The 15,039-nt window shown below is 35.2% G+C and overlaps 1 long non-coding RNA gene across 1 annotated transcript in view; it reads left to right on the forward strand.

Annotated features, from left to right (window-relative positions):
* LOC138136852 (uncharacterized) overlaps nt 1–11,798 on the forward strand; it is a 37,843-nt gene extending 26,045 nt beyond the window's left edge. Inside the window, exons 2-3 of the long non-coding RNA XR_011161457.1 lie at nt 11,468–11,598; nt 11,649–11,798. This is a non-coding gene — a long non-coding RNA (uncharacterized lncRNA). The remainder of the gene's footprint in view (nt 1–11,467; nt 11,599–11,648) is intronic.
* The last annotated feature ends 3,241 nt before the right edge of the window (nt 11,799–15,039 follow it).

Below are 15,039 nucleotides of genomic sequence, written 5' to 3' on the forward strand. Positions count from 1 at the left end.
ATGTAAGGTGAATCTAGGATACAAAACAAGAAATATTCTCGAAAATGAACGAATTAAAGTTTTTACCTTGAAACTATTTTAAACTAGCCAAAATTGCAAAATGAAAGCGAGTAAAGTGGCGAACTGAAGGTTCACAAAGTAACACGCTGAAGGCGCTTAAACTCTAGTGAAATTTACAAAAAGTGCCGGTACTACCAGGCTAAACTTCTAATTAACAAGTGACTAATCCATGAAATTTAAACCAAACTTTCCTTACACCGGGCCTGGGGCTTGAAATCCAGAAAGAGTCCTGGGAAGAGCGAGAGCTGGAGGAAGGTCCTCCGAGTCCTTCTTCCGCCGCTGATCTATCACGCCGTCCGTATCCTCGGAAAGTCCTCGGGGTCCTTCCTCCCCTCGACACTTTCTAGGGATAAGCGTGAATTAGTTAGGTTTAGCCCCGGTGCAAAAAAGTGGAAAACGATAAAGTAAAGTGATAAGATGATAAAAAAAAAACTTCCGAGAGCCAGCGAGCGCGTCGTTTCTGGCGAGGTCACTCCAGGTCCGATAACGTAAACCAACGTAAAAGAAATGTGCCAAGATGGCGGACAGTATAAGAAAGACGCTGAAGGACCTTGCCAGATATGAGTTGCTCCTGGACTCGGGTTCCTCGGCCAGGGACAGTCCGGTGTGAGGTCCTGCTCTCCGGAGGGGTCCTGGGGGATGACGTCGGCCCAACAGGGTGGTGAAATTATCCGCTGAAGCGTAGGGTCGATGACCCTCGTGAAGGAAGCCTTTATCCGCCGCGACGTTTCGGTTGGAATTCTTCTAGGACGACTTCCCAGCCGAATCGGTCTTCCTCCACGGGTTCGCCAGCACCCCCTAATCTCCCCCTTTGAACACAACACTCACACACGGATCGGTCGTAACCTCTGACCTCTACTAGTCGAGAACCTGTCGAGAACCCCTGACATGGCGTCTGCTCCACCTTTATATATTTTCCCCTCCTCTCGCCGAATTAACGCGGCCGGTACCGGAAGTCGGGGTCTGAGAGCCCGTTCTGGAATGTTCTAGAACGTTCTCGCCTAGTTTACCGCGAAATTTAAATCGTAACAGTACCTTTGTATAAGATTTGACAAAGTTTCTGCTGTCCTATCAGGTACCTCCACCAGGAAACATTTTCTTGTATTCCTTTCAATTCCGCCAAATACCCAATGTCTCCATTGACCCCGATGATATTTCCGGTGGAAGAATTTTGATTCATCTATTTCTACCACTTTAGAAGTCATGTCGTCATTCAAACCACCTATTACAATATCCTTTGCCCAACCATATATTATTAATAAAATTTGTTGGAGTGATAGGTGGCTTCCAGAGAAAAAGGAGTCGTTCCGAATACTGGTCACTCTACTACACGTTTTACATTTCCACCTATAACCATTTTCCATTTTAAGGACAAAGGATTTGGCACAGCACTGAATTACGCAAGAGGCGCTTTTTTTCCAACCATCTTATACAATCCAAAGTCTCATTAAACATGAGACTTTGGTATCGATGTACTTCAGCCCTTATATTACGTTCCGCCATTAAATCTTGTATATCAACAATATAAGTTGGTGCAGGTCTACCTCTACCACCCATTGCGAATAAGAGAAATAAGAGGGAAAAAAAGCGAAAATAAAATTGCACTAACACGCACGTTATCGAATCGAGGGACACCAAGAAACAACTAATTGTTGCAGAAGTGTTGGTTCTTCCAGAAACCTCGGTCGTATTCTCATTTTGTAAAATTTTATTTTAAGGGTGGGGTTTAGGTACCTGATTTGAAATGGTCGAAAAATTGTGGTTTTTAAACATCCATATCTTTAAAACCACAACAGATGAAGGAAAGGTGTTTTTTTATTTGAAAGATACGTCTTTCCTCTAGGGCCCCATGCTTTTCTTTTTTAGATTTCCTTATAAATAGCAATAAAATAAATTGCAATGTGAGGACTATGCAGGAAGCTGTAACACTAAAACCTAATTCGAAATTAACAAAAAAAAAAGTATGGGGTCCTCGGTAATTGAATTCTAAACCGTTTGGTGCCATCATCTTGCTTCCAAAAAATCACAGATCTTATAAACATACTTACGTACGATTTTACCACTAAATTCACATTTGAACGTTTATTTGGGAGATAAATGGTTTGAATATTTTCAGAACAAAAGTTATAGGAGTATGAACATAACATCCGAAAAATTTCCAAAGCGTTTCTATTTTGAATTGCACTTTTTATATTTGCAGCGTTATCGGAGACAGCGGGAACTATTTTATTTCCAATCAACACCTTTGCTAAATTATCACTTGTGTGGCTTTTATCAAATTTGACTTTGACTGCATTTTAAAATTATTATCCAAAAAATGTATTATACAAAACCATCATTATCATTGGTTGATGTCCAACAGTCTGTCGTTAAGTAAGCATGTGAACGTTTACTAACAATATTCTTAGAATTGATTAAACAATTCTCATATTAAATACCGGAAAATTGTTTGGCAATTCGGAAACTCATATAATGGATTGAGAGATTTGACAAACTGACAAAATTCACGATCGTCAACAACGCTAAAAGATCGATTTTTATTAATACATAATACATTATCAATACCTCCTTCCTCGTTGTAATCGAATAAGAATTTAATTAACTGACCATGCATTTCCGAATGTTGCTTCTTCGTTATCGTTTGAATTGGAAGAAGTGAACGTAGTTATCGCGGTTTTCATTACTTTCATGGCGTCAATCATTATCTTCGTCCTTTCGTCTTCTTTTTTCTTTAGCCGTTTTGGAGCTCTCGGAGTGACAAATATTTCTGAGGTCTCACAAAAAACTGGTACCTATAAGCTCACGGTTTTCGAATAAACTTTTGGATTTTTTAATTGATTCAGCTGAATCTGAAAAATCTAACACAATATTTTTTATATGACTATAGTGATTGGCGTGGAATATTGCTGCGTCTAACCAGCTTCCCTATCTTGTAATTACTGGTTCTGGAGGCAACTTTTTTTTATACACTTGGACTCGAAGAGGTGCTTTGATAAAGATTTTTTTTACGTTTGAAATTAAAGAATTAACTAATGGAAACTGACATCTAATTTCCTCGGCAACTCTATTTATTCCATGTGCTAAACCAGTCACGTGAATTAAATTCTTGTAAAAAATGTTTAAATTTGCACTTGCTTTGATCATGTACCGGGTGTCCCATCACTTATGACAAGTACGAAAATGACTTTAAAACTAAATTGTATTTATATGAAAGTATTACAGATGCATAAATACTGTTCACCGCCACAAAAATTGACAATAGTAATTTTCAATCTGACTGATTCCTCACGTATGTGTAAAATTTTTAACATCCTTCATTCCGGAGAAATGGCTGAGACGACGGGGCCAGCTGTAGACGTGACAGAATTCGCTCTAGAAGTCCACGTCCACGTGATGGAAACACTTTAGAGATGAGCATAACGATGACCATGCAGGTGGTTCTGAATGGGATTAATGATAATATATAAATTAAATTTAATTTATGTATTATCATTATTATCAATTATTAAAAAATAAAATAAACACCATAAATGTTTTATTGAATAGTTGTTGATAATAATGATAACTATAACAAACTTGCTTTAAGTCTTTATTCGAATGAATATTGAACTGTAGCAGCTTGATTCGATTCGTTTATCGAGCGAAATCGTTGCCTCATGTCTTCAGGTGTTGTTGGAGGTGTCCTGTACACAATATCTTTCACTGTGCCCCACGTGAAAAAATTCAATCGGGAGAACGAGGCAGCCACGCTACAAGACCTCCTCGCCCAATCCACCGATTGAGATATTTCTCATCCACGACTGCACGTGCAAAATGTGGCCGAGCTTCATCTTGCTGAAACCACATGTTTGCTATTTTGATTCAGTGGTAGATCTTCTAATAAGTTATCCAACTCATTTTCCAGGAAATTTGCGTATATTTCCCCTGTCAAATTCTAATAAAAAAGAAAAACGGTCCTACCAATCTATAATATTTATAATGCCACCCCAAACATTCAAGGACCAGCGATTTTGTATTTTTTCTTGCCGCATCCAATGCGGGTTCACAGGCGACCAATAATGCATATTGTGCCTGTTCACATGGCCGTTACTTTTAAATGACGATTCGTCCGTGAATAAAACATTTTATGTTCGATTGTATTATAATTCATATCGTTTAGTGTCCACAAACTATCTGTTTATGGACTAGTCCATAAAGATAGTAAAACGGCCGCTTGTCAATTTTGGGTATTACTTCAAAATAAACGTCAAAATTTTCCTAATTTTATTTAAATCAGGAATGAATAGAATTAATAGAAAACTTTGCAGTCAAGATTCTTTAGCTTTTGCCGCAATTTCACTTACTTTGCTCATTATTACAACTAGAAATAAAGACGATTTCAGTTCGTATTTCAAACACAAACACTGTTCGTTTTCAAATAAATAGTAATAAATCATTTCGTAACCACAGAAACAAAAACAGAACACTTCGAAATTATCCTAATTTTTAGAATCAATTAATTTTGTACTAAAAGAAACTTAACTTCACAATCGAACATAAAGCTTTGTATGTAATTCGTACATAATTAGGCTTTGTGAACTTGCCCTATTTATTAGCCTCGCTCGCAAGCTCGCTCTGCCATAAACTATAGGGCTCGTCCACAAAGACCTATATTATGTACCTACTTATATAAATAAATAGCTATTTGAAGAACATTCTATCCTCGCGTAGTCTTCTTTGGGCCCATTCGCATCGACTCTTTTATCTATCTCCATCTCCTATGATTTTAGTGTATTTTAAATTGTGCATAGCTAGAGTTTTGAAAACCTTCTAAAATAAAGCGGTTATGTATTTTTACAATTTTTAAAACATTGTTGAGATGGTGCGTTTTTTTCAATTTAGCAAATTTTTCACATATTCTGCAGTACTTATTTTTAATACCTACATATAACACTTTTTTTTGGTCGAGCACCAATTATAGAAGCTACTCCGGAAAATGCATTGCAATTCGTTTTATAAGATCGTTTACTTCATGCTCCGTCAGAAATGAATAACTGCAACCATTGCCACTGCATTTGAATCGCTAATCTAAAGTCTACTTGTCCTGCATCAATCATTTCATTTGTTGCGACTTCTTTTACACTATTTAATACTTCATTTTCTACAGAAAAATATGCTGCCGAGCTCATGCAGGGGATATCTAATGCTGCAGATAAATAGGAAAATTGAGTAAAACTTGAATCTATCGCAACAATTTCACATACTCAGTGCCGGATTTATACTTTTCTTAAGTATAGGCCACTTGACTTTGTGCCGCCCCCCTCTCCTACTTATTTTTCTTAATCACTTGTATTTATTTACCTGTGCCTTTTTTAGGCAACGAACAATTTTACGTATTTAAGTGGGTAGGTGTAGGTGTTGAAAAATCAAACGAAAAATGAATTAGTGAAAATAAAAGTGTAATGAAACAAAAATTACACTTTTTTACGGGATTTTTTATTGGCGAAATCGTCTATAATATCATCATAGTTTATGGTGTTCATTATCTCTGCCTCTATATATAGAAGAGCCAACGAGTTTAGTTTTTCTTGAGATAATGAAGACCTCTGATAATTCTTCACTCGTTTTAAACAAGAAAAAAGCTCCTTTCTCCAGAACAATTTGTAGCCGGAGTGCAAAGCTATATCCAAGTTTGGGTAAACGTTGCACAGAGACTGATTTCTCAAAAATGTTGAGAGATTGAATAGTGAGGTTGATTCAGGTTTCTCTGTAGTCTTATTGGAGGAAACGTGACTGTAAAAATGAACACATTCCTGAACCAAATCGTCCTCTAAATCATTAGGATAATTTTGCACAAGAGACTGAGCTTTTTCTATATTATTTTCAAAACTTTAAGAACTTCATCCCAGGAATCTCTTAGACTTTTACAAGCATCCGCTCTTGCTGACCAACGTGTGAGGTTCACCCTCTTGAGTGTCTTTCCTCTTCCTATTTCATCAACCAATTTTTTCCAACGTTCTGTTGACCTTACAAAGAAAGTGTAGACTTCTTCCAGCAACATGAAGAAGTGGCAGGCTTCTGTAGAAGACTCAGCGGCCGAAGTTCCCACCAAATTTAATGAATGAGCTGCACAAGGGACGAACATAGCAAGTGGTGCCTGTTCCTGAATTTTAGCTTGTAAACCATTGTAAATTCCAGACATGTTCGACGCATTATCATATGACTGACCACGGCAGTCTTCTAGTTTAACTTTTCTAGCTCTAAAGTAATGGCATCAAACATTTCTTGAGCTTTGTGTCCTACAGAAGGTAAGAATTTAACAAATCTCTCACATGGCTCTCCAGTATCTAAAACATATCGAATCACAAGTGTGAGTTGATCCACGTGTGCTGTATCTGGTGTAGAGTCCACAATTAAAGAAAAGTACTTTGATTTTTTTATCTCATCACCAATGCATTTCAGTACTTTCTCAGCCATTAAACAAATAAATTCGTCGCAAATAGTTAGTAGTGCCAGATCCTTGGTTTGCATATCGTTCAATATGCTCGGCTAAAAACGGATCAAACTCTGTTATTAGTTCAAGTAGCATTACGTAATTTCCACTCTGCGGGTCACCAAATATTTCATTACTTCCTCTGAAAGCGAGACCTCTTGAAGCCAATCCTTTTATTACTGCAACAACCCTCTTTAAAATGTTTTTCCAGTAAGCACTTTCCTCGTTTATTTGGGCAGTTAGTGAAGATTGAATACAACCGTGAATCAAACCTCTAGCTTGTAAAGCGAGAATACAGGACTTATGATTTGAAGAGTTTTCGTGTTGAGCTACTCGAACTTCTGCATTCTTCCAATCATTGAAACCTTGTTGTTCAAATTGTGTCTTGTTCTGAATAGATCCAAAGGCCAAGCAGGGTCCGCAGAATACAGAGCCTTTGTTTTCCGAATACACAAGCCACTTCCTTTCTCGTACTTCATTATTCTTCATTTTTCTGATAAATAGATTTTTTTGTAAATAACGGCGATGATCCGAATACATTCTCCCACTTTTTGTGAAATCACAGGACTTCTTTTGTTCAAAACCATTTCTTGCAATAATGTGTCTCGTGGTATCGTTTATTTCCCATAAGGCTGGATCTTTGTTCAGTTTTGTGGGTACTTGAATTTCCGTAGCTTTCCGAACTTGAGGCACTTCTTCACTGCCTAACATCAAATTACTGCCACTTGTCGAAGGTATTTCATTGTCAAAAGGACGAGCAGATTTTACTAAGCACGACTGATCTGACTGAATCGGAGAACCAGTACCTTGTCCATGTTGATCTTCCTTAGTAATACTCGTAGTCCCCGAGCTCTTTTGTGCAACACTTAGTGTCTCTTGTGTTGTCACTTTTAAAAAAACTTTCTATCTTCCTGGTCTTCTGAAGAGCATGTTGTTGTTCATTTTGTTTTAGTTTGGCTTTCTTTCTGTACTCAGCACCGCTAAGTCTCTTCCTTCCGTCACTCATTTTTTATCAGTTTATGAACTTAAAATGTTTTAATAAATCTGTAAAAAGCAAAAATTAAAAATAAAATTTGTGTTCTATTCTTGTAAACTGTAAATAGGTAGTGATGTGTTTATGACGATTTCAAATGTGAGGCATGAAGCCGCACGTCCGGTTGTCTAAATTTTCACGAGTTTTATTTCCCGGTAATCCACAAATGTAATACAACATTTTATCCACAACCAGTACAAAGAATTACGTTTTTTCTTATTTTTTTTTTTTGGAAAATTTTTATTTGACATTTTCAAATAGCGAAGAATTAATTTATATCAGGGAGTCATGGAACGGTTGGTATTTATTTCCGATTGTTTTGTCGACCCCATTTGCAATTTGCAATCATTCATTTTTGAAAAACAGAAACTGAAAAAGCGACTTTAGAGAGAAACAACGCCAATGTTTTGTCTGTTAAAGTGAATATTAAGAAATAGATCTAAATAAAGTTATTTTGACTTTAAGCGCTATGTTATGACATAAGACAGTTATGTTTTATTAATTTCATACGACGTCTTAAAACAGTAGAATTATGACCTCTTAATGTATCGGTTGTGGATAAAATCAATAATTAGAATAGTTGGAGTCATCACAACACAACACTAACAAGAACAGGATGCTCACCTTGTGTAAATTGAATACACTTTTGCACTAACTCTTATTGGAACTAACTTTACTTAAACTTATTGTTCTTCACTGTATCTCAGTCAGTGTTCGCACTTCGCATTCGACAGATTTTGTCAGTTTGTCTACCCTTAAAATATTGAGAAAGTACCCAATAATATAATAAATAAATAAATGGGTCGCACGGTCAAAACAGTTCCATTTTTTATGGACTTAGACTCTCACGCCTTCGGTGGTGACAAAAGGGTCATAAATATAACTTTCGGTCCTGTTTTTTTATTCCAACTATTTAACTAACATGACTTAGGGACAGCGGACAGACATGGGCCGCTCACGACCTTGCTTGACGGGCGCAAGTTTTATTTGTAATGTAATATTCTTTAGCGCCCTCTGAAATCTGCCGCCCCTAGGCCGCGGCCTATACGGCCTATTGGCAAATCCAGGACTGCACATACTACCGATTTCGGAAGAATCGGTATCGGTATCCCGATTTTCATCAAGTATTCGCATTTTGCCTTTGTCACATCTGGTTTTCCTTGTTTTAATTCCTCCATGTCTGATATTCCACACAGTCCTTATGGAACTTTTGTTAACTCCGCAGTGCGACTAATTATCCCTTTCTTGTTGACTTTTCAACGAATTAAAAACATTTACATTTACATTTGCGCAGAGGCAGCTTAGGCAGGTGGCTAAGTCAGGCACGATGTTGCTACCCAACAGTAAAAATCCCTTTATTGACCGGTGAGAAAAATCACGTTAATGTTTCTCTTGTGACATCAAAAAAGCAACAGTTAAAAATTGTCTATAAATTATCAGTTGTGGCCAAGATTCCGTGTAGTACATAATTTTTTTGTTTTCTTTCTCATCATCTGACCACTCAGTGGAACAGGAATCACTCACAATGTTTATTATAATTTCTTCGATTGTACTGTCTGTTATTTCCCACATTTGACTTTTCACCTTCTTTACATGTGTGATATTATTATTTCCAGTGTTCTGGGAGGACTTTTGCCAATGCCTGCGTCATTATATTATTAGCAGCAACATCATTTTTTATAAAAGCCCACAGTAATTCAATGGGTGATATGGTGGTAAACGTAAAATCATCATATTTTTTTCTTCTGCTAACAAATCCACAACATGCTTATTATAAATTGGTTTGTGAATTTTTACCAACTGTAGTAATTCTGCTTTTACAAAGGTTTTGTAAAAAACAATTTGCTTTAATTTTAACCAATTTTGAATATTTACTTTCTTCCAAGAGGAATTAGGTATTTTTTCTACTACTCTATTGTGATAAGATGCATTGTCCATAACAATAACTGAATTGGCTTTGTTAAAATATCGGTAAACGATTCTTCAAATTTGTTTGCATTCATCTCATCATGATAATCTCCTTCTATAATTCCTTCAAATAGTAATAATCCATCATCAACAAAACCGTCTTCCGAACCAATAAGCGTTTTCTTTTACCAGAAGGGGACTTTAAACCTGTGGATAAACCTTGGTTAAATGCCCCTCTTCATGGTTTCATCATACCAGATTTTTTGTTTGGTAATAGCAGCATGTAACCTAGTTTCATCTAAATAAAAAATTGGTCTCCCTTCTTGGCGTATTTTTTTTTATTTCCCGTAAATATCTTCTTCGCCAAGTTATGATGTCCTCTCTTTCTATTAACAGGCTTTTTCTGTTTCGTTTTCCATGCCTAGAAAAGATCACTGACCTAGAAAATTTAACATCCCTGGCAGGTCGCTGGCACCGGTGGTTTAAACTGGCACTAAACTTATTTATTTATTATCACTCGGAACTCTAAAGAAGCTAAAGTGATTTGAATTAAAATTGTTTTAAATTTGAAAAAAATTTAAACAAAATCGCAAAGTAGACACACGGCTATCGACTAGCTAGAAAGACAGTCAAAAACCGAAACACGTGCTTTTAAAAACTCGCTTACCCCCTACCCTTGTTACTCATTTTCCATATGTGTGGAATTATGCAAATTTGACTCTTTGGCATTAGATCAAACCTCGTTCAACTTGCTTAAAATATCATTATTTACTATTTTTTTATTTGAATTAAATAATTTTAACATACACTCAGTTGGAGAAAAATTATTACAACATATATTTCGAGAATATAAATTCAATTCTAGTGATAATTATTGCATTTAAAGTAGTGAGTTTCATTTTATTTCTTACTTTTGTTTTAACGTTGTTCATTACTGAGAACACTCGTTCAACAACATCCCTACTTATTGGAAGGGAGAGCATTCTTAAAACAACGCTTGACAATTCTTTAAATATTTGTTGACATTGTTTGGTATAACAAAATTATTTAACACAAATTCCATTTTCCAGTCAATTAGTGCAATTTTTTGTTTTGTTTTAGCCTTTCCCATTTCACCACTTGGCCTATCAGGTACCTTTGCGGTCGGCTTGTTTTTTTCTCATTTTTCCTTTATGTGGTGCGGCGGGGCTCCGCGGCTCCCGGCTACCCACCCTCTTCTCTTTTTTCTGGACGACACAACACGAATACAACAACACACAACATCCGGCCTGGGATTCGAACCCTGCTGACCTCGCGGTGTTGTCGGAAGAGTGTCGCTCTTCCTTCCACCACCCTACCGTCAGCCCCTGATAGACATACACATGGCCCGGCGGAGGTTCCTTCCTTCGAAAAAATCCTCCCCCTTCGGTGGGATTCGAACCCACTAGCGCCGGGACCGCGACCTCGGAGCCACCGAGCTACTGATTTTCAACAGTGTATCTATCCTCCCCAGGAAGTATAAATTCTGTGAGAGGCAAATCACTGAAGCTAAGAGGCTGTTGAGTGTTTAGGCAGCAAGCAGGATTTAACAATTTAAATTTTTATATAATTCTATGTTTTAATTCTATGTTTGTTGGCATTCTACTAATTAATTCTTTTAGCAATTTGATCATAAATTTAAAAAATTTTTAATTTCGTGCTTATCTGCATCACTACAATTTGCTTCATTATGTCTGATAACCTAAATCACCAATGTCAACTGGTAAAAAAGACAATTCATTTTCAATACATTCTTCAATTGTCTATATTACTTATATTGAATTCATAGTTGCCATTAACAATTGCAAGTAGCACGTCCATAGCTCCCAAACAGTGGGTAAAATTCCATTTCCTTTCGAAAGCATTCTATACGTGGAAATTGCAAGAGAGCAATTTGTTTTTCTTTAACAATTATACAATTTTTTTTTAATGAAATTTTAAAAAATTATCCACTTCCACAAATTAATTTGTTCTAGGAAAACGGCGAAGAGGATTTGTCCCAAATCAACAATGAAGATGCATGGATTGAAAATGTGAGAGAAGCTACTGCCGGTCAGGACACCCCAAATAAAAGATGTGTTTACAAGAAAAATCTTTGACCGATGAAGTAAGTACTGCTTACGGTTAAAGAACATTTTAAAACACACCGTGTTGCAGAAGAAGATCGTTTTGATGTTTTTGGGAAAACCGTAGCTACGAAATTACGCAACCTCCCAAAAGAACAAATGCTGCTAGCGGAGAAGCACATCAACGACACTTTGTTTCAAACGGAAATGGGACAAAAACGATAAACAATAATATTGTACAATATGAATTGAATAAACTTTTTTCGATACAAATAACAATTTTTTCTTACCTATAATAGAATCATTAAAATTAAGAGATATAAATATAATTTTCCTAAGGACCATTCTGGTCGAAAATTTTCTGATTCAGAAATCTTCCGAATGGAGAAAAAATTAATAGGAATTATTTGATTTACTCTACCGGTTGGGGCATCGTATACGCGCACGCGAGAAATCGCGACTTTTAATTAAATAAAATTGTCGAAATTTTTCAGACTTACCTGGCTATTGGTAAGGTACATTTCATAATTTTTTGATAATTTTTCACTTACAAACAAAGCCAAAAAAAATTAAAATGTAAATTTCAACCAAAAAGTCAAATTCTGATTTTTATACTAACCTACCCAGATTCACTTCCTATAATTATTTACGAAATTACGGAAAAAAATACCAATTAGATTTTGAATTAAACGCAGTTTTACATTTCAACTTTCAAAATCATTTTTATTTATGACCTGCTACTTGTACTGTCGTAAATTTAGGTGACAATGGAAACTGTCAATTTTATGGCAAAAAGGTTTAAAACGGTCGGCTATATCTTTGTTGGGAAATTATACCATTGTGCCGTAAATCACCCGTCTGGTTTACGTTTAAATAAAAAAGCGAATTATTTAGCTAACCAAGTCAAAATTTGTAATTGTGCCACCAGGGTTTGATGGGCTAGCAGATACAGATTCATTTAGTGTAAAAACTTTTTAGGTAAATTAACAGTTAATTTCAGAAAACTAATAAAACTGTTACGGCCTTATTTATTAACAAAAAAAATTTAAAAAATTCTCAAATATACCTTATCAATAATTAGTCAGGTATATAAAATTAGAAGTCACGATTTCTGGCGTGCGCGTATACGATGCCCCACCCGGTATATCACAAAATTCGGTTTTTTGTTTCTATTGCAAGTTATTTAATCAATTAATCATCATAACACATCAAAACTTAGCGATGAATATGGCTGTAACGATTGGCTACATTTATCACATATTCTGAAAAAACATGAAACAAGTGCCATACATATTAAAAATAGTACAAAACACTGCAAACTCAAAATTTCTTTAAGTGACAAAACAACGATAGACGTAATAGAACATGATACCGAAAAAAAATATTGGCAATCTGTTATTGAACGCTTAATATACTCGTACATAATCCAGTATTTATCACGGCAATGTATAGCATTTAGAGGATCATCTAAAAAATTATATGAGTATGATAATGGAAATTTTTTAAAATTAGTAGAAATTTGATACCATAATGTCAAATTAAAAATGTTATGTAATTATGTTATCAATACTTTTAATAAAGAAAATAATATATTTTTTTTATTTTCAATAATTTTTTTCTGCAGTTTTTTTTTAATGTAATTTTTATATTCTCATGTTGACAGTTAAAAGACCTATCAAAAAGTAGATGAAGACCCTGTATAAAAAATGTTACTTCAATAAACGTGAAATTGAAATTAAAAATTTTTGTTCTTTTTTCAAAACTCGTATGATTTATCGAATTGTTGCGTTACTTTTGCCCCTCACTGTATGTATGTACCGGGTGAGTCAAGTTTTGCCGCCCGATCGAAAACACACACTTCTAATCGATTTAAAATTCGCAAAAAATTCAGGAATGATTGTGTATCGCTGTAGAACATTCTGTAAAAATTTAAATTTTTTTACATTGATTTACATAATTTTTTCTTTCAAACATTTAGGAAAAATTTGGTGTTACTGAAACATCACCAGTTTTGGAAATTAATATCAAATTCCATTTATTTATTAAGTGATATTACATTGGGCGGTCATTTCCACAAAAGAGGTTTATGGTCCTCTCAAGGGACTAAAGAATTACTTACTACCACTTCTCAGCAGATATTTGTTGCCTCTTTACGAACAATGACCTCATTAATGTAAAAAAAAAAAAATGTTACACAGTCTAGGACTGGGGCATGATGACCAACTCAATAGACCGGGACCAATGGCTTAACGTGACTTCCGAATCACGAAACAGAATAGAGCCTTTTTTTTTTTAATTTCGCCCTGGGTCGGAATCGAACCCGCGACCCTCGCGTCCCTGAGCAGAAACGGACTCCCTTAGGCTATATTCTGCCTAATTGTAATAATTGAGTAACTAATAATTTTCTTTGGACGCGAATTTCAGAAATATGTTCTTTGAATTCATTGTGTATTATGAGCGTGATCGGAAAAACATTTTTTGTTGCTGTAATTCAATTTTTAATTTTATGGGTCAGAATGAAATGATACGGAATAATTGATTACACAGGTTTGAACCTTTATCAAGGGGATGTAACCCTAAAGTTTCGTAATTTTTACTAATTTTTTAATAAGGTTTATCGTGCGGGCCGTAAAACTTGACTCACCCTATATATGTATATTATAACTCTCTTAAGACATTACTTATTTCATAAACCTAAAAGGCAAAGAGTGAAAAATCTGTAAATGATTTCATTGAACAGAGAGGAAATTGATTTTTTTTTTGTTTTTCGTTGTATTTTAAATTGTAGACTTCTTAAATAAAACATTTAAACTTCCATAATAAATATTACTTTTGAACCATAACATAAGAAAAATATCTTATATTATATCTTCAATTTAAAAAGAATTGTAATTTTGCAACACACTTTCAGAATTTAGCAAAAAATGAAATAAAACTTTTTTTGCATTCGCTCTCTAAAATGAGTATTTTGCGGACTCAAAACACGCCGCAAAATGGATCTTTAGCGGCCTAGTACGCTAAACATCCTTGCTTAGATACAACTATCTCAAAACTGACTATTAGATATTTACAAATGTTCTGTTAGTAGTTTCTGTCTGTTCTGTCACAAATTTTTAAATCAGTTTAGTAGTTTAGAGAACTCGTGCAAAAAAATCTTGTATGCACCACGTACGCAAAAGGTTTTAGGTGACTCCTCTCATTAAAGACTCGGCTCCTACGTCGCCTCGTCATTAATTACGATTCGTCCCCTAAAACCCTATTTTGCGTACTTGATACATAAATAGCTATTATTGTATTTATTATATTCATTGGTTCTTTTTTAAAAATCAAAATTGATTGGAAATTTGTCCTAATTAAAAATGTCTTTATAGTGGGTGCTTTAGAAATATGTGATTAATTAGAAATAATCTAGTTTTAAAAATACATAATTAGAAATTTTTTTCCGAGTCCCAACACAGTGCACCCCAAGTGACCGAGATTTT

This window comes from Tenebrio molitor, chromosome 8 (genome assembly GCF_963966145.1).
Source record: "Tenebrio molitor chromosome 8, icTenMoli1.1, whole genome shotgun sequence".
NCBI classification, from domain to species: Eukaryota; Metazoa; Arthropoda; class Insecta; order Coleoptera; family Tenebrionidae; genus Tenebrio; species Tenebrio molitor.